Genomic DNA, 18,344 nt, shown 5'->3' with positions numbered 1-18,344 from the left:
CAAGGGCAGGGGCTTTTCTTGTCACCGCTCAAATCCCAACTGCTAAGAAACAGGGCTGAGCATACATAGTAGGTATTAGATAAATATTTGCTGAATGAATGAATCAGTGACAGAAAAAAAGGATGCTTATGTAAGTTGTGGCACTTCACCTTGCTTAACATAGTTCCTCACCAAAAGCTAGAAAATCTAAAAGTTACTGAATAAAGCAGGAAAAAGAATTGCTTTCTCAGTGAAAGTTTTCTTAGAAAAGTAAAGTATGATCAATTTTTGGGTCCTGACCTAAACATTAAAAAGAAAGTAAATATGGCCAGAGCAGAAGAGCTGCTGTCTAAGCATTCCATGCACCTTCAGCCCTCTTGACTTCTCCTTCCCTAAAAGTTTACCCCACATACAGAAAGCGTGGTCGCTCATGGTAGACAAAATATTTTCACATGGAAAAACCGTTGTGGGGAGAGGAGGAACACGTGTAACAGTGCGGCTTTTAAAAAATAGAAAAGCTCCTTTATGCCTGTGGAGAGAGCTATCTGCTTTAGCTACACTACAGGAATCCTTCCAGAAGAGGTCTGTTCTAAAAGTCACCGCTGGGCTTACTAACACATATAGACCATGTTTTCCATGTCAGCAGAAAATAATCCTGTTATTAAGTTCCTCTTCCTAGAAACACAAACGTCAGCCTGCCTAATTGAACGATCTCATAATCACTCAATGGTTTGAATATATTTTGTGCTTTTTCTTACTGGGGAAAATTAGAGAGTGATTCTGACTGCAAAGCACAGAAGGCGCCATTACTGTTTCTCTTCTTCATAGGGGCCAAGCCACGCCCCATCTGAATGTTCATTACAGTCTTTCATAATGTGTCTGATAAATTTATTAAAAACACCATCTGGATGGGACTTGGCTTTGTGCTGTATTTCCAGTCTTCCAGTTTCCTCTCTTATCCCCCTGGAATTTCTGCCCCAATTTGTGTCACTTTGTTTACAAAACCATACTGCCCAAATCCAGCATCTTGTGTCTGTCTCTTTCTGTTTCTCCTTCGCCATCCTTCGGCTACATACCTATTACCACAGTCTGTGCTATGAGCAAAAGGCAAAGGGGAACTGCCTGGGTAGGAATTACTTTTCCCCCTCCGTGCACATAGCAATTCTGCTCAGACAAATTTAATTTGCTCCTTCTGAATGCAAAAGTTGCATGTTAACAAAGTGTATATATTCTGCAAGTGTATGAATATTGGGATGACTCAGACTGTGGGGAACTTCAGGAAAAGTGATCTGAAAACAATTTTAGTGCTCTCTGTTCGTACCCAGCACCAAGGGTGGCCAACAGCTTGCCAGTAAATTTAATTCAGGAGTAATAAATTTTTTAAAAGGCAGTATTACTTCACTGGAACATGACCTGAGGGCCACCTGTACTAGCTCTATTTAAAGATAAGACTGACATGTTAGTTAACTGTCTCGAGATCACCTTTGAGAGGTGAGGGGAAAAAACCCACATGAAGCAGATTTTTAAAAATGAAAGAACACATGCATGGCACTTACAGAGGACTGTCATCTCATGAACCATACCTGTGTCAGGCTTCATTCAGTGTTTCTCTGGCTGTTTTTATTACAAACTGTTTTCTAATAGCACAGTGATTTATGACAAGATTTTCACAAAGAGTTTCTTTCAAAAAGACTACTAAGGTTATTAGCTTAAGATCACACCTAGATATTCCCCTACAGACCAAAACTTTTTATTTTTATTTCTTTTTAAGTTTATTTTTGAGAGAGACAGTGTACGTGCGAGTGGGGGAGGGGCAGAGAGCGAGGGAGAGAGGGCATCCCAAGCAGGCTCCATGCTACCAGAACAGAGTCAATGTGGAGCTTGATCCCATGACTTTACAAAAAAGTGGGCTCACCCAAGGCAATTATCCCCAGGCCTATACTGCAACTTACTGCTGAGCACGCAAACTTCCAACCCAACTGCAATCTAACCTCTGGTCTAGTTATTCAAAGGGAAAAATACCCACAGCTGTTACATCTTAACAGCTGTAAGAGAACAATAGCTAATTAGAGCACAAGCCCATCATTCTTGGAAACTATCAAAAAGCTACAAAAATGTATTCTATAACACTGGCACTAAGTTACATTAATTCCTAGTTTTATCGATCAGGTTAAAAAAATCACTTTTCAATCATATGTTACATCAATCACATCACTGAAGGAAAACAATTGATTATGTAGGGGATGCAACTTTTAAACTTTTTCCCCCAAATTTCCCCCAGTTCCCAATTCTGTGAGAGGACTGCTTCCTAACACAATTCCAAAGGATTCGGACAGGATCACCTCTCTGCACTCACAGGGGAAGCCCCACGGGAAGAAAAGAGACCATGCCTTTTGAATGCTGGGGTCCCGTTCCTTTGTGTCTCTTTTCCTTTTCTCTTTGCCTTTCACTCCCCTCTGTTTGAGTTAGTATGAATCTCCACGCTCTCATCATTCTGGTTTAGCTCCACTTCTGGATATTACAAAGTTACGCAAATCACACCATCTCCTGATACTGTAAGGGTGTTGGCAGTCATGCTGGGCTGCATTTAGCCAGTGAAAGGAGGAGGTAATACTTTTCCAAACTTCAAATGTGCCCCCCCCCCCCCTTTCCCCAAGTGTGCAAACTTTATAAGGCCAGAGCTCCAAACACTTCAGAGGAAAGGTAAGAAATCAGAGGTGGTTAGCCCCAGGGCCAAGGTGAGGTGGGTGGGGCCAGTCAATCTCACAGGTACAAGTTCATTAGGATCAGGAATTCTCTCCTCACACTGGCGCCTGTGGAGGAAAGCATGGTCCAGAACTAACTGTTTAAGAGGTTTATTACTCCCTTAGGTGTGGCTTGAATGCTGAAGGTTTTAGCTGTGAAAATCTTCAATAAGACCTTAAAGAATCAAGCATTAGATGTTTAACAGCAGTAACCAATGCAGTTTATCAAAGAGGGATTCACTCTGTAGGTGAGGCCTTGAAATTTAGGACAAATGCATTTCCAGGTTTAAGAAAAAAGATATCCCAAACAACCAGCTATGTGTTCGAACTAATAGGCAATTATCTCATTGGGGTGACTTTTTCTTTTCTCTAGACATAATCTATTAGAGAAAGAGGCTCTACATCTGTCCCCTACATCAGGACAAGTTATTCAAGCTCATACAGGGGGAAACACCTAATATACAAAGAGACAATGAAACTGGTTTTGAAAATTTTGGAAACTCTCAAAAAACTTACAAAGTTATAATGTAAAAGGCATTGTTTTCTATGAGTAGTATCCTAAGCTTTACATGGATTTATTTTTCCTTATGTCCTAAAAGATGTTGAAATCAACAGAATTATTTCTGTTGCCCACCACTGGTTGAAAGGTCTTATCAAGCCACAACAATTTTATGACTCAAGATCAGAGCTATTACCATAGCTTGGGGGAGTATTTCTCATTCATGCTGGGCATAGAACAAAAACATGTGCAAAAGCTTTTTAAAAGCCCCACAAAAGAAGTAATGGTATGCTCAATACATTTCTTTTTACATTTTTTAAATGTTTGTTTATTTTTGAGAGAGAGAGACAGAGTGTGAACAGGGGAGGGTCAGAGAGAGAGGGAGACACAGAATCTGAAGCAGCCTCCAGGCTCTGAGCTAGCTGTCAGCACAGAGCCCGACTCAGGATTTGAATCCACGAACTGTAAGATCATGACCTGAGCCGAAGCTGGAGGCTCAAACAACTGGGCCACCCAGGTGCCCCTGCTCAATACTTTTCTGTAGGGAGATTTTTTAAAAAACTATTCTTTTAATAAAGCAGTGGCTTTTCTTTTTATATAAGCTGAAGGATGCATCTGGTTCACACTCTATTTTCAGTCAGAATGATTTTGGGATCATGGATGACTCTTGAGTCTTAAAATCCTGAATGATATTTCTTTAAAATGCATCAATAACTATAAAATTTGAGTTTTTACTCAAAGTAGTGTCAGTAGTGAGGCATCCCAAACATTAAGTGCAGCCCTGTACATTGTACAGAAAATGTCCTGATCGGATCTGTGACAAGTATGTTCCTGCAATTCTGCTTTGGCAGAATCTTCCTGCCACACCTTTTGGAGGCAGATAGAAAAAGGTTGGAGATAACGCCAAATTCTCACATGTTTTAGCTCCCACAAACCATTCTGGACTGAGTTCTGTGAGAAAGAAAAGAATCTCTGAGCATCTCAAGAAAGCAAGACTGGAATTTAGAAGAAACAGATGGGTAAAGGTGAGTCTCAACTTGTGAATACTGAGCTCTCAGAATTAAGATTCTGTAGTCAAACCACACAGGGTGCCTCCTGGGCACTCTCCCAGTTTTAGCCTGAGGGACCAGCCCAGGGCTGTGGAGGAGCAGAGCAGTCCCCCTGGGTGAGGCAGAGGTGATGCCTCCTCCTGACTGAAGAACTTGGGGTCCCTGGGAGAATCCTGGCTTCAAAGACTGACAATCAGAGTCTTCCAAGTGACCTCGAACAACTCTATTCATACCTTTAAGTAGTTATCAGGCAATAAATAAATAAATAAAGCCTCAGCAAAACCTACAATGTATACTACCTTCTGGAGGCCAAAGTTAATCCAGAGTGAGGGAACAGAATCATGCTCTATTTTCCAGTAGACTGACGGTATGTGATGAAAAAAGTCTTGTCTAAAATACAATAAAAAGTAATTTAAAGAGAGCCTTTTGCTACTATTTTCGATTATTCTTTTAATGGTTTGCACTTAGTGCTTTGGGATATGAAAAATGGGTGCAAGTATTTTTAAGTGAACTTTATTATCTCATTTCTGGGTTCTAGCTTTCTTCATATAGTATCTACACACTTTAGTTCTGAGAGGGGAAATGCTGCTCTCCCTCGCCCACCTTTGGCTCTGACATCCACTGGACCAGGCCATGGACTGAATACAGGTACCCAAAGAACTACTCTGAGTTCTGAGGATGGTTTCTTAGGCTATCTCGAGGAGGCCATTTAACTGCCCTGGGACTGGGTTTCTTCACTTACAAAGAGAATAATCCCTTCTTCTCTCTACCTTCTTATGAATACTGACAGAAAAAATTAAACATTTACAAAAGCACCTTGAGATTTTCAGAGACACACAAGACCCAGCATTGGTACTTTCTTAGCCATGAAAGATCCAGGTTTTTGACCATGTGGAATGGGTAGGTGGGACCAGCATTTCAGAAATCTGGGTATCATACAAGAAGGGAGACTTCTATTCCCACAAGGTACTCGATAATCGCAAAAGGATAGGGCGCAAGGGAAGGAAGAACCAATAGCAATTCCACTGACCTGCAAAAACTATTAGCACCTGCTAGTGTAATATGCAGCTGGCAGTTTCAGAATAACCAAGAAAGCAGTTCCTTCTGGTCGATATTTGCTGGGGACAGCAATTTCTGACCTACTGAATCAGATCAAGATCATCTGAGCCATTAGACCAAAGAAGCCTCTCTCTGCTATCGGTACAGTGGCTAGGGGTCTCTTTTCATTAAACTAAGGGGTCTGCCTGCAGTCTGTCTTCTAGGAGAGTTACTGCTTTGAGGTTTCATGAACTATCACAACTGAGTGAGCAAATCAAAACACATTAAAAATATTGCAGACACAAATGGGCATATCATTTATCAGTGAGGCGGACAGTGGTAAATGCCATGTGGCTGCCCCACTCTTCTTAGGGGGAAGGCAGCGTGGGGAATAAGGAGAGAGGAGAGGAAGAGGGAGAGGAAAGGTTCCCCACAGTATTTAGATGGTCTTCAAATGTTCATAATTTCCTTAGGGTGTGCTCGTTGCCAGGTTGACAGATGTTGCTGGAAAAACCTGTACTATTCTGAAGAAAGGCTAACCTTTCAAGAGTGGGAGAGGGGGAGGGAGGGAGCCCGAGCGTTCGGTGAAGAGATGACATTAAACCGGACAGCAAACCACCCTGAGCATGCTGGATCTTTGAAAGGCTGTGTGATAACACTGCCAAAGAGAACTGTCCTGGGAGAAATCTCATTTCACCATGGCTTTCCCTGCCATGAGTTTAAATTAGTTTTTAAAACGAAATATTAGAATGCCCTCGACAAGTAACTGATTATTAATTATTGCTTTTTTAAACTGCCCTGACTCCGAGCAGTAACATTCCCCTAAGAGAAGTCATGGATACGCCATTTTATACTCTCTCCTAAGTGTTTGTCCCCTTTTCTTTTTCACTCTTTCTTCCTTGCTGTACTTTATGCATAAAGAGAAATGGGCTCCTCAAAGCGAACTGCCAAAGATCTTAAACAGACTTCCCAACTGGGTGCAAGCTTACATACTTCTTCTGCTAGCTTGGCTCTTGACATTTCCTAAAGAAAGCCTCTCAACTGTAGATCAAGTATGTTGAGCATTAATTTATGGGACAAAATGGTACTTTTGCAAAGCTCCGGTCCTTTACCACTGGATAAGAGGAAGAAAGCACGTTAGGGCTTGCCTCTTTAAGATCCTCAGTTCATCTATCAGTGTAGTGGAATCAGCATTTGAACTGGGAAGAGCTGGGGCTGGGAAGGAGAGGGGAAAGCCCAATGTGGCAAGAACTCCGTTTTCGACACACGCTGCCTATGTCCTCTCCCGGAGGGCTGTGGCTTCTTTTTATCTCCATTTTCTGGCATTCCCAACTCTGAACCTCCTGCTCAAAAATCCACATGCTCTTTCTCGTTAATGTGACCATTAGTCACTTCTTCCTATGCCTTGGTTACACCCCATGTTTTTTTATCAGCTCTGATTAAGGAGCAAGTCATCTAATGTCTTCTCATGGAAGGCAGATTAACCAACCTATCCATTTAAAGATTAACAGTAATGTGCCATAAGGAAAATTATACCTCCAGCATGAAAATCTGCAATTGGGGAACCATTTTACAGGATCACATTCATTTATATCAATTATCTTGTTTATCAAAGACAATGAAAACCAAACTGGTAGTAAAAAGGTACAGAGTGCACTGCGAGGAATAATTAGGTCTTACCCTCCTGGAGGCCGATAGCCGTTTACCACTTCACTTTGGGAGGTGGTGTTTACACTGTCTGTTTTATAACTCTCTTCACATTAACTTTCAAATGTCAAAAGCAGGCAGTTAATTGTTTATTATACAAAATGTCACAAATGTAAAATACTGAGGCATAAAATTATTATAACCGATCCTACCACAAGAAATCCTGCCTTTTAGATTTTATAGCTTGTTTGTCAGTCGCTGGATCTCAGCTTAACTGCCATTATATGGACTATGTGTGCCAGGTAGTCACTGTCTGACGAGTAATGTTCTCTGCGTGCACCGTGTCCTCAGCCAAATGAGGAATAAAAATAACATGATATGAAAATTACTATTACGGTTTAAAGTGATATGTACCAAGAAGAATGGGAGAGGTTGGAATAGTGATGTCACGTGTCCTAGCTGAGATTGAGATTCAGAGAATCATGATGCAGTTGTCGAAGTGGTTTAAGCTCACAAGAGTGAGTGTGCAACTGGTCGAGTTCTCTAAAGCCTGGGGGTATTGACACCAACATGCTGTGTCTGCCCCAGAAGCTCTCCATTATGAAATATGCACCAGCATGAGAATTTCTTCTATATCACCCGCTAAATTTGCAGAGACCAAATCTCCTCCCTCTGTTACCCACAATTCCAATCTTGCAAAAACCACCCCTTCTGGCAATCTCTTTGTATTTAGGCTCAAAGAACCCAATTTTTCTCTAGAGCCATAAAAATCAGAAAGATGGGATGGAGAAGGGGAAAGAAGGGAGGAAGAAGGAATAAAAATAAAGCAGTGTATTTCTATGGGCAAGGAAATGAGAGTCAAGGAGGCCAGTTGGGGTGAGAGTAAGGCCAAGAAGGCCCCTTTATAATGTATCAGATATAACTTATATAAAATTTTTGTGGTTACAATTTAGTAAAACAGATGCATGGATGAAAACAGTTACAAGCTGATCATGGAACTCCTATTTAGAGCCATCCATAGATACGATGGAAAACATACCACTTTTGCATGCATGGTCAGTTAACCCTCTCTGGTATCACTGAGGTCATGAATACATGTGAATTTGCTTGGCTAATCCACAAGACCAGTGAAACACTGGTAGGAAACCCACAGCTACCATAGCTCATCAAGCCATCGAAGTTATAGTTAGGATAAAACCTTGAGACCATTTTAGTTCAAGGAATAAATAATTTACATCTTATTACATACTGATCCAGAAAACAGCAAAGAAGGAAAAGCTACTCAAGTCATTTTAATATAATTTTGGTGGTAAAATGATCTAGAGATTGCTCAAAAAAATAATTTACAGGCCCATTTTAGATAAGAAAATAGACGTAGAGGCTCCTGGCTGGCTCAGTTGGAAGAGCATGAGACTCTTGATCTTGGGGTTGTGAATCTGAGCCCCATGTTGGACACAGAGATTACTTAGACAAACTAAAAAAATAAATAAATAAAAGAAAGAAAGAAAGAAAATAGGTATAAAAATTCTAAAATAACACCAAATCCAATTACTTAGAAAATACATCATGTCCAAGCAGCAATTATCTTAGGAATTCAAGTATCAGAGTATCTATCATTTCGGTAGATTAAAGGAAAAAAAAAAAAAAGCCTCTGAGCGATTCTGAGCAAAGGGGGGCTCACTCTGCTGGAGCGTGAGGAAAGCGGGAAGGACTAGGGAGGACGCCGTAGAGCCAGGGGCAGACGCAACATGCACCAGTCGGAGAGGTGGTGGTGGCTTGCACCAGGGTAGCAGCAAGCAGCAGTGGCAAGAAACTCACTAGGAATGAGAGACGTGCAAATCGAACAATACTACGACCTTAGGGCCACCAGTCATCGTAAGGGCAAAGAGTAGAACACCCACATTGTGTGTGGTTGAGGGGACGGGGAGGAGGAGCACTCTCGTGCGCTCGTGGTGGTGGCTGCGAACTGGCAGCAGCCATAGAGGAAGGCAATCTGGCAGCAAGGGGCAAAATGAAAGCTGCGTGCTTTAGTGCTCAAGAGCATACTTTTGAATAGAGGTCCCAATACTTTTGAATGCAGGTACAAAGGAGACAGATATAAGGACATTCATCACTGCGGTGTTTTTGAGAGCAAGAATCTGGAGGCAACCTAGGTATCCATCACAAGGGGCGATGAAGGAATAAAACAGGTAAGAGAGTAACTGCCTACCTTACAAGACTATTGAGAGGGTTAAATGATTTTACATAAGAGCTTAGATAGCATGTGGCAAGTAGTGAGGACTATATAAGTTTGTTAATATATTTATAATTATTATGATGGAATGCTAAGTCACATTAAGAAGCAATGATGTTTAGGTTCTTAAAAACATAATATTGCTTGAGAAAAAGTATGAAAAAGAATAAGATTTACAGCATAAAATCATTTTTGAAAGTTAAAACACATATACAGAACCTGCCAACATTACAGATTTTACAGATATATGTGCATATTAAGGATATAGCCAAACATGCTAGAGATGATGTCACTGAGGAGGAGAACAGAAGCAGGGTTCAAAGCAAAGAGGAAACATAAATTAAAACGAAGGCCTTGCTTGGACCACTGAGGATGATGTATTAATGACATGAGGTATAGGATTAACACCATTATCTACACCCAAAGGATGTCTGTTTAAAAACAAAACAAAAAAGAAACAGATCATTAGGTTAGTTTTTTCATTTTATAGCTGAGAATTCTGAGCCTCAGGGAAATGCTGTTTTATATTATACAGCAAATCAGCAGCAGAGTGGGAACCAGAATCTGGGCTAATCTTCTGCTCCTCAGAATGCAACACACCATTCTGTCCATCCATCCATTCAGTAAACACTTATTGAGTATTGAGATTGCACGTGCCAGGAATACAGCAGTGAACAAAACGGACACGGTCCCTTCTATTATCAAACCATGTGAATAAAATGTATCATTGCAAATGAAACTAAGAGCTTTTGACGGGGGGAAAAAAATCCATATCTGTTAGCATCATACAAAGGTAGGGGGTCAGGCAAAACTTAAGAAGTGACATTTAAGCTGAAATTTAAAGGATCAACAGGAGGTTAGTTAGATAAAGGGGGTGAGGTGTAATGAGGTGGGGGTAAGGGACGTTCCAGGGAGATTGGCAAGTGCAAGGCCCCGTGGCTGGACAATGCACTGTCCATTCTAGGAAGGAAAAGAAGGCTTGTGGCCTGAATAGCAGAAGGCTAGATGGGAGCTGCTATAAACTGAAGCAAGGATGTGGGCTCCAGATTACACATGGGTTCGTGAGCCATGGCGTTTTCCTCTTAAGAGTAAGGAAAGGCTCTGAGTGATTCTGGGCAAAGGAGTGTTCCACAGGGGTGTGGAGAACAACGGGAAGGACCGGAGAGGCCGCGGGACCCTGCTGGGTAGACAGGCATGACAGCAGTGCTACTGAGCCGGCGGTGGCTGGCACTCAGATGGTAGCAGCAGTGGGGGCACGAGGGAATACAGGTGATGTTTGGAATGCAGTATCAATATAAGTTATTTCTATAATATAAAAATATCTCTGATGATATATATTTTAGTGTGCTTCCATAGCTCACCGAGGCTTTACTGAGGTGTGCTTCCAATTTTTTATAACCAGCAACCCCTGAACATTCATCAAAGGATCACTAGAACAAAGTCTGATAATGCTCCTGGGGCAACTGGTTCCTTGGTTTTGAGCAAGAAGGAAGGAAATGGGGCTCTCAGCTCTTTCCTAAACTATCGTTTGCCACTGAAGACCATTTCTCTGTCATCCGGCTTCTCTGGCCATCAGTGAAGTGGTAGCTGCCCAGTCAGGACGGGGGTGCGGCATCCGCCTCCCGCAGGACGAGGGCTGCCTGTGGTGCCCACAGTTCTGCACTTGGAGCTCAATCAATTCATCTTTAATATTTTACAGAATCATTTCCTAAGATTCTAATTTGAACATATAACACCTTCTGCACTTTTACATCTCACCTGAGCCCCTCATTTTTACACTCCACTTTATTGCCTTTTTAGTTGATTTCAACACAGCTTCACGGAAAACAACTTCACCAACAACCATTTCCTATCATTATGAGGGCAGGATTGAAGTAATCCCTTGCTTCAGTACTAGGTGGTTTTTATGATAATTTTACCACAGGTAATGTTGTGACTTTAAGTACATTTCTCGCTGGTAGCACTGTGCCAGTTCCTGTCTTTAAAAAGGTTAAGTATCGAATGCAGCTATAAAAGAAACATACCCATCTTCACAATATTAACGAGTCAATAAATTCAAAAAGACTGCTGCATCCTGGACTGGCTCACCTCCCATGCACCCGATATCATGCAATCGCTTAATTTTACTCAAATCAGTGACACACCCAAGCCCCGTTACACTGAATTATGAGGCCGGAAAAGGCCATCAGGTTTAGATGTTCCCTCCCAAAACATTTTTTTTTTTTTTTTTTTTTTTTTTTGGGATATATCCTACTAATCTTTTATTCTCTTCCTCTTTTTTCTTTTTTTTTTTTTTTAACAAATAGTTTATTGTCAAATTAGTTTCTACATAACACTCAGTGCTCATCCACAAAGTGCCCTCCCTCATGCCCATCCCCCCCTCCCCCCCACATCCATCAGTCCTCAGTTTTTGTCAGCATTCAAGAGTCTCTCATGGTTTGCCTCTCTCCCTTTCCCCCACCATTTCCGCCCTTCTTCTCCCCCTTGGTCCTCTGTCAAGTTCCTCCTAATCCTCCTATACGTGCAAACATATGGTATTTGTCCTTCTCTGCCTGACTTATTTCGCTCAGCATAACACCCTCAAGGTCCATCCATGTTGCTACACATGGCCAGATTTCATTGTTTCTCATTGCCATGTAGTATTCCATGGTATAGATAAACCACATCTTCTTGATCCATTCGTCTGTTGATGGACACTTAGGCTCTTTCCATGTTTTAGCTATTGTGGAGAGTGCTGCTATGAACATTGGGGTACATGTGCTCCTATGCCTCAGCATTTCTGTGTCCCTCCTCCCAAAACATTTTAGATAGCGGCCTGCTCCAACAGCTTCCACATCCCAAGGATTTCATTTAATTCACAAAAGCACAACCCTTGCATTGCTACTTTAATAAATAAGGAATACTTGTAAGGCCCCAAAGGCTATTGGAATCTTCCCTTCCAGTTCCCTCTTCTCATTTTTAAATGTCTTTCTTGAGGTATAATTGACATACAATCCATTTCACATATTTGAAATGTAGAATTTGATGAGTTAGACATCTGTGCACACCCATGAAACTATTAGCATAATCAAGATAGCAAACCTTTCCATCATCCTTGAAAGTTTCCTTGTGCCCCTCTGTAATTCTTCCCCAAGCTCCAGAGACCTGTGAATCTGCTTTCTGTTACTATATGTGAATTTGCATGATCTAGAGCTGCTTATAAGTGGAATTATACAGTATATGTTCTTTTTGTTTGTTTGGCACCTTTCATCTAGATTCTCAAGGACTCCTGGTTTACTCGACAGAATCATCATCAGGTGAGTCACTACACTTCATAAAGAAATTCTGCTACCTAACCCAGAAAAATGTCTTAATTTAGTGAGCTATATTTGGGGGCATGTGGGGGGCTGCGGTGCCCAGAGGGTACTGGTGCTAGCTAGCCCTAACTACCCTACATTGTCTCTCACTTAGGATAGGCAATGTGGAAATAGCTTTATTTGAAGAAAAAAAAAAAAAAAAACACATTAATTTTTTTCTGATTATGAAAGTAACACATTTCACTCTAGAAAATATGTAAATGCAGAAAATATAATTAAAAATTAAAATTACCTACAATTTCATCATCCAAAAAACCCTGGTTAACATTTTGATTTTCTTTTTATTGTCCTTTTCATGAACTTTTACAGACTGAATTGTGTCCCGGTCCCTGCCAATTCATATGCTGAAGGGGTAACCCCCCCTACTTAGAATGTGACTGTATTTAGATATCAAATCTTTAAGGAGATAATCAAGACTAAATGAGGTCATAAGGATGGAAACCTGCTCCAATAGGACCTTATCAGATGTCCTTATCAGAAGAGGACAAGACATCAGGGATGGGAGTGCACACTCAAAAACCCATGTGAAGACACAGTGAGAAGACAGGTATCTGCAGGCCAAGGAGAGAGGCCTCAGGAGTAACCTAACCTGCCGACACCTTGATCTTGGACTTCCAACCTCTACAGCTGGGAGAAAGTAAACTTCTGTTTAAGCCTCCCAGTCTATGGTATATTTTTATGGCAGCCCTGGAAAATTAACATATGCACATATAAAAATACATATATTATCTTTAAAATACTGGCATCAGTTTGGCTATAAAAATGGTATCCTGCTTCTATTTTATATTATATCATGAGCATTTCCTTCTGTTATGAATGATTATATAGAAATTTTGACGTGTGAATGTGCCAGAATTTATTTCATTATGCCCCTATTGTTAGACATTTCACAGTCCTTCGACTTTTTTGGTTATCATAAATATGACACTGCATTATACATTCATGTAAAAGAAATGTTCTTCCTGAATATTTGCTTAGGATAAATTACTAAAGTAGTAGATCGAGCGGTATTCTTAAGACACTTCATCTATTGCTAAGCTGCCTTCAAGAAAACTTACAAATTTTGCCACAGTATAACATTGCCCATTTCATGACAGCCTCACCCATACTAAGTATTTTCATTTAAAATATCTTTGCCAACAGGATTTTGAAATGAAACTTGACAAGCTGATTTTCAAGTTCATTGGGAAAGAAAATCTGAAAGAACAGCCTAGAAAATCTAGAAAAATAATAGCTATGAAAGTGGATTTGCAATACTAGGCAGGAAAATAGATTATAAAGCTGCAGTTATTTAAATGATGTGTCACAGAATCTAGGATGGATAGAGAGATCCAGGATACCTATTTTAAATCAATGAAGGAAAGGATGAAATAATCAGTATAGGATTTCAGAACAAGTGGTCACATAGTTAATTTTTGTTTATCCAGTTTTAGGCTCTATACCCAACGTGGGGCCTGAACTCACAACCCTGAGATCAAGAGTAACACGCTCTACTGACCAAGCCATCCAGGAGCCCCCAAGGGGTCACATATTTTAGAAATAAAAGGTGAACCCCTTCCTCAGACCAAAGACAGAATAAAATTTAAATGGATTAAAGAGCTAAATGCTAACCACACATGTATAACAGTAAGACAACAAGAATGAACCATTGACAACAGCGACAGAGGAGCACATTTTTATATTTTGGGCTGAGGATGGAGTTTCGAACCAGGTCACAAAATCCAGAAGCAAGAAAAGAAATGACTGACAGGTATGACTAAATCAAAATAAAAAATCTGCACAATAAGGACTTCACAAAGTTAAAAACAACGGTGTGGGAGAAGGCATTTCCAACATGTGTAAAAGACAAAGAATCAATATCCATAATCTGCAAATTAATTTAAAAAAAAAAAGCAACCAAAAAAGAAGTTGAGAAAGAATATGAAGATGTAATTCAGAAAAAAGTAGAAATGGCCAATAAACATAAAAAGATACTCAAGTTTAGCAGTAACTAGACTAAGGCATGTTAAAATAGAAATATCTTATTTCACTGTATATATTTTTGTGTTTGTGTTTTGCTGAGAAATTATTGTATTACTCATGTAAATGAAACATTTTAAATTGAAAATACTTGCCAATAAAACAGGATAAAAATGGTATCTTGTTTAAGTTTGCATTTCTTTGATTATTAGTGAGGCCACACTCTGTCAAGTTTATTGACAATTATGCTTTTTCTTTTCTTTTTAATAAATTGTCGTTTGTGCACATTATCTACTGGGAATTCATTTTTTTAAGTTTATTTATTTATTTTGAGAGAGAAAAAAGACAATGAGTGGGAAAGGGGCAGAGAGTATCCCAAGCAGATTCTACACAGTCAGCACAGAGCCCAATGTGGGGCTCAGAACTCACGAAGCATGAGATCATGCTCTGGGCCAAAGTCGGACAGTTAACTGACTGAGACACTCAGGCACCCTGGGAATCCATATTTTTATTACTTGTTTGAAAGTACTTCCTTTATATTAAAGGTAATTATTCATTGTCATGTATGCTGTAATTACTTTTTCCCCAGTTTGTCAAACACCTTTGAGCTCCATTTGTGCTTTCTGCCTTTGCTTTTATGCTGAGGAAGTACCTCCTCAACTTTGAGCTCAAATAAATACTTATTAACAGTTCCTATGGTTCTTCTGGAGTAATGTTGTAAAACCCAACTCTTAACAGGAAACTATTTTGGTATACAGTACATGGGGAAAAATCTCAGGTAAGTGTTTTTAATTACCAACTGCTGCAACATTTACTATATTACCTTTCCTTTCTTAACTCATGGGAAATGCCATTTTTATCCTGCACCGTATTCTTACATATGCTAAGATCTAATTCCGAGTTGGCTTAATTTATCTCCCAGTTTATTCTTGCATTTAATGCCATACTACTTCAGTATGTAGTACTAATTTTAATACCTGGTAATACTAGACCTCTCATTGCATTGTTTTCCTGTTTTGGTGGGAAGGGATTTCCATTTATTTATTCTCTACGAAAAATTCTTTTTAACTCAAAGGGTTTTGTTGTTGTTGTTGTTTTGTTGCTGTTGTTGTTCAAAGCACAGTTGGGATTCTGAGTAGTCCTGCATGAAACTGGTAGATTAAGATGGAAAGAACCGACATTTTTACTACATTAAAGTATTCCATCCCGAAGTATGTCTTTCCATTATTCACTGTTTGTTAAAGATTTATTAATTTTATTCCTTGGTAGGTATCTGTTGTGTGGGAGGGGAAGAAAAGTTTAAAAATTCTGGCAGATCTTCCTGGCATGCTCCTCTCATAACGTACACTATTACGCCTCCCACCTTTGCTCTCCTGACCTTGATCCCATCTTTAATGGCCTAAGAGTCATTTGGAGATGGGTGATACATTGTCATATGGCTAGGGATGGACTGATGTAAGGGAGATGTATGGCAGTTTTCATTGCTATTATGAATGGAATTTCCCCCATTATACTTTCTAATGGGTTATTGGGGGGGGGGTTGTTGTTGTTATTTGTATATATTATTGGAAATGGCTACGTAGAACTGGAATTCTTGTTAGTTCTAGTAATTTTTCAGTTGATTTCCTTGGGTATCTTATCATATCTTATCTGCAAGTAATGATATTTGGTCCCTTTTCCTCAATATTTATCACACCTATTTCTGTTCTTCCCCCTGGCCCCTCACCAATGTTACATAACAGTGGTAATCAGGGCCACCTTCATGGGAGTGCAAGCAGTGCTTTCAGACAGGCCCTGTACTCAGAGGCGACCAACAAGGAGTTTAATGCTCCACTGTATTGATCCTAATATCCTTAATAATCTTATCTCTGAATTTATGTTTTTAAGTGAAGTCTGATGGGACTATGGAGCAAGCCTATGAACACAGGAGATATGCAACCTGTGTGTCCACATGTGCTGCCCCATGAGTGCAGAAGTCACACTATGTGGGTGTTGGATGAGAACCAAAGCAAAGACTAAGTAAACATGTAATGAGTGTGACTGAGTGAGTGAGGCTGCTGACAGCCTAGAGAAGCCACACATCCTCTTCCAACCAGAACTTGCCTCCAAAGTAGAAAGAAGGCAACAGTGTTCCAAGAAGCACTAACGACCAAGGAACTGTATCCTGTCTTTTTTTCACTCTCATTTCCCTATTATAGCCAAATATTTATGTTGGTAATAGTAACATAAAAAAGGAAGGGAAAGATCAGGCAACCGGTAATTCCTTTCCCCCTCAGTCTTTCCTTAAGGAAGCTTACTGAGTAAGCCAAGGGTAGAGTTTTTGTGGAATGTCTGTGAATTAGGAAGTGAAACAAAAAAATTTAGTTTTGTGCAGAATTTCCACTGTTCTGGTAAGAACTAAATGTACACATGAGCTACCAAATGTGAACTGTGTAATTCTGGTGATTCTACATATAAGATAAATGCTCTTATATCTTCATTTAAAACCACCATTAAACAATATAAAGATGAATGATAAAATTTGTGCTAATAATTTAAAAGTTTAATTTTTCGGGGCACCTGGGTGGCTCAGGTGGTTAGGCATCCGACTCCTGATTTAGGCTCAGGTTGTGATCTCACGTCATTAGCTTGAGCCCTACACTGGGCTCTGCACTGAGCATGGAGTCTTCTTAAGGTGTTCTCTCTCTCTTTGTCTCTGTCTCTGTCTCTCTCCACTCCCCTCCCTCACTCCTCCCTCCCTCCTTCTGTCCCTCTCCTCAGCTCCTGCTCTCTCTTTCCCCAAAAAAGTTTATTTAAATTTTCTTTACTTCAAATGAATGACATTAAATGGCAAATGAAAACACCATGCCACCTCAGATTGCTATGGCTTAGGTAGCAAAGGTGGCTCCTGCTGGGTCTGAGAGTCGCCAGCCCCTCCCTCTGGAGACTGCTGCGGTCAGCCACCCTCTGCTCCTCTGTAACCCTGTGCCACCAAAAGGCTGTAGTCCAAAATGCCAGTTATGTCAGAGGAGATGCAAAAGGACTCGGTGAAGTGTAACACAGAGGAGGCCATGGTAGTGCATATTAAGAAGGAGTGTGACAAGAAGTATCCCCTCCCCCACACCTGGTACTGCATCCTGGGAAGGAAACTGGGTAGTCATGTGACACATGAAACCAAACACTTTAAGCTACTTCTGTCAGGGTCAAGTGGCCATTATTCTGTTCAAATCTGGTGGACTATCCAGTGACCCATCTAAAAACAAGGACCACAGCCTATTCCAAATAACAGAGACTGGAATCTTCAGCCTCACACTGAGATCACCTCAATCTTTGCCCCTTTAGTGTGTTCTTTTGTATAGGGCATTCTCCATACAAATCTGTTGTGGTTATAAAACAATTAGCAAAACAGCTCACATTTGTATTTATTTTCTATTCCATATCTCTGCCCCATGCTTTTTCTCCTCAAAATCCATTCCTTTCCAAAAAAAATAATAAATAAATCTATTATTGAAAGGAAAAAAAACCCACAAACAAAACCACAAGTAGGGAGATTTGCAAAAGAAAGGAAAAACATTTTTTTCAAAGTGCCTTTAAAAAAGATACACAAGTGGCCAATGGACATATGAAAAGATGCTCAGTATCACTAATTATCAGGGAAATGCAAATGAAAACCATAGTGTGATGTCACCTTAAACCTTTCAGAATGGCTAGAATCAAAATGGTAAGAAATAACAAGCACTGGAGGCTCCTAGGTGGCTCAGTCAGTTAAGTGTCCAACTCTTGATTTCAGCTCAGGTCATGACCCCACGTTTCGTTAGATGAAGTCCCATGTCAGGCTCTGCATGATTAAATGAAATAATA

The 18,344-nt window shown here is 40.2% G+C and overlaps 1 protein-coding gene and 1 pseudogene across 2 annotated transcripts in view; one reads left to right on the top strand and one right to left on the bottom strand.

Moving 5' to 3' along the window:
* Nucleotides 1-18,344, bottom strand: part of BTBD9 (BTB domain containing 9) — a 411,574-nt gene that overhangs the window by 117,621 nt on the left and 275,609 nt on the right. The gene's annotated exons all lie outside the window — the stretch shown is intronic.
* LOC120233810 lies at nucleotides 15,266-17,825 on the top strand (annotated as a pseudogene).

This window comes from Hyaena hyaena, unplaced genomic scaffold (genome assembly GCF_003009895.1).
Source record: "Hyaena hyaena isolate Hyena2069 unplaced genomic scaffold, ASM300989v1 scaffold_96, whole genome shotgun sequence".
NCBI lineage: Eukaryota > Metazoa > Chordata > Mammalia > Carnivora > Hyaenidae > Hyaena > Hyaena hyaena.
This window is presented reverse-complemented; position numbering and strand designations above follow the sequence as displayed.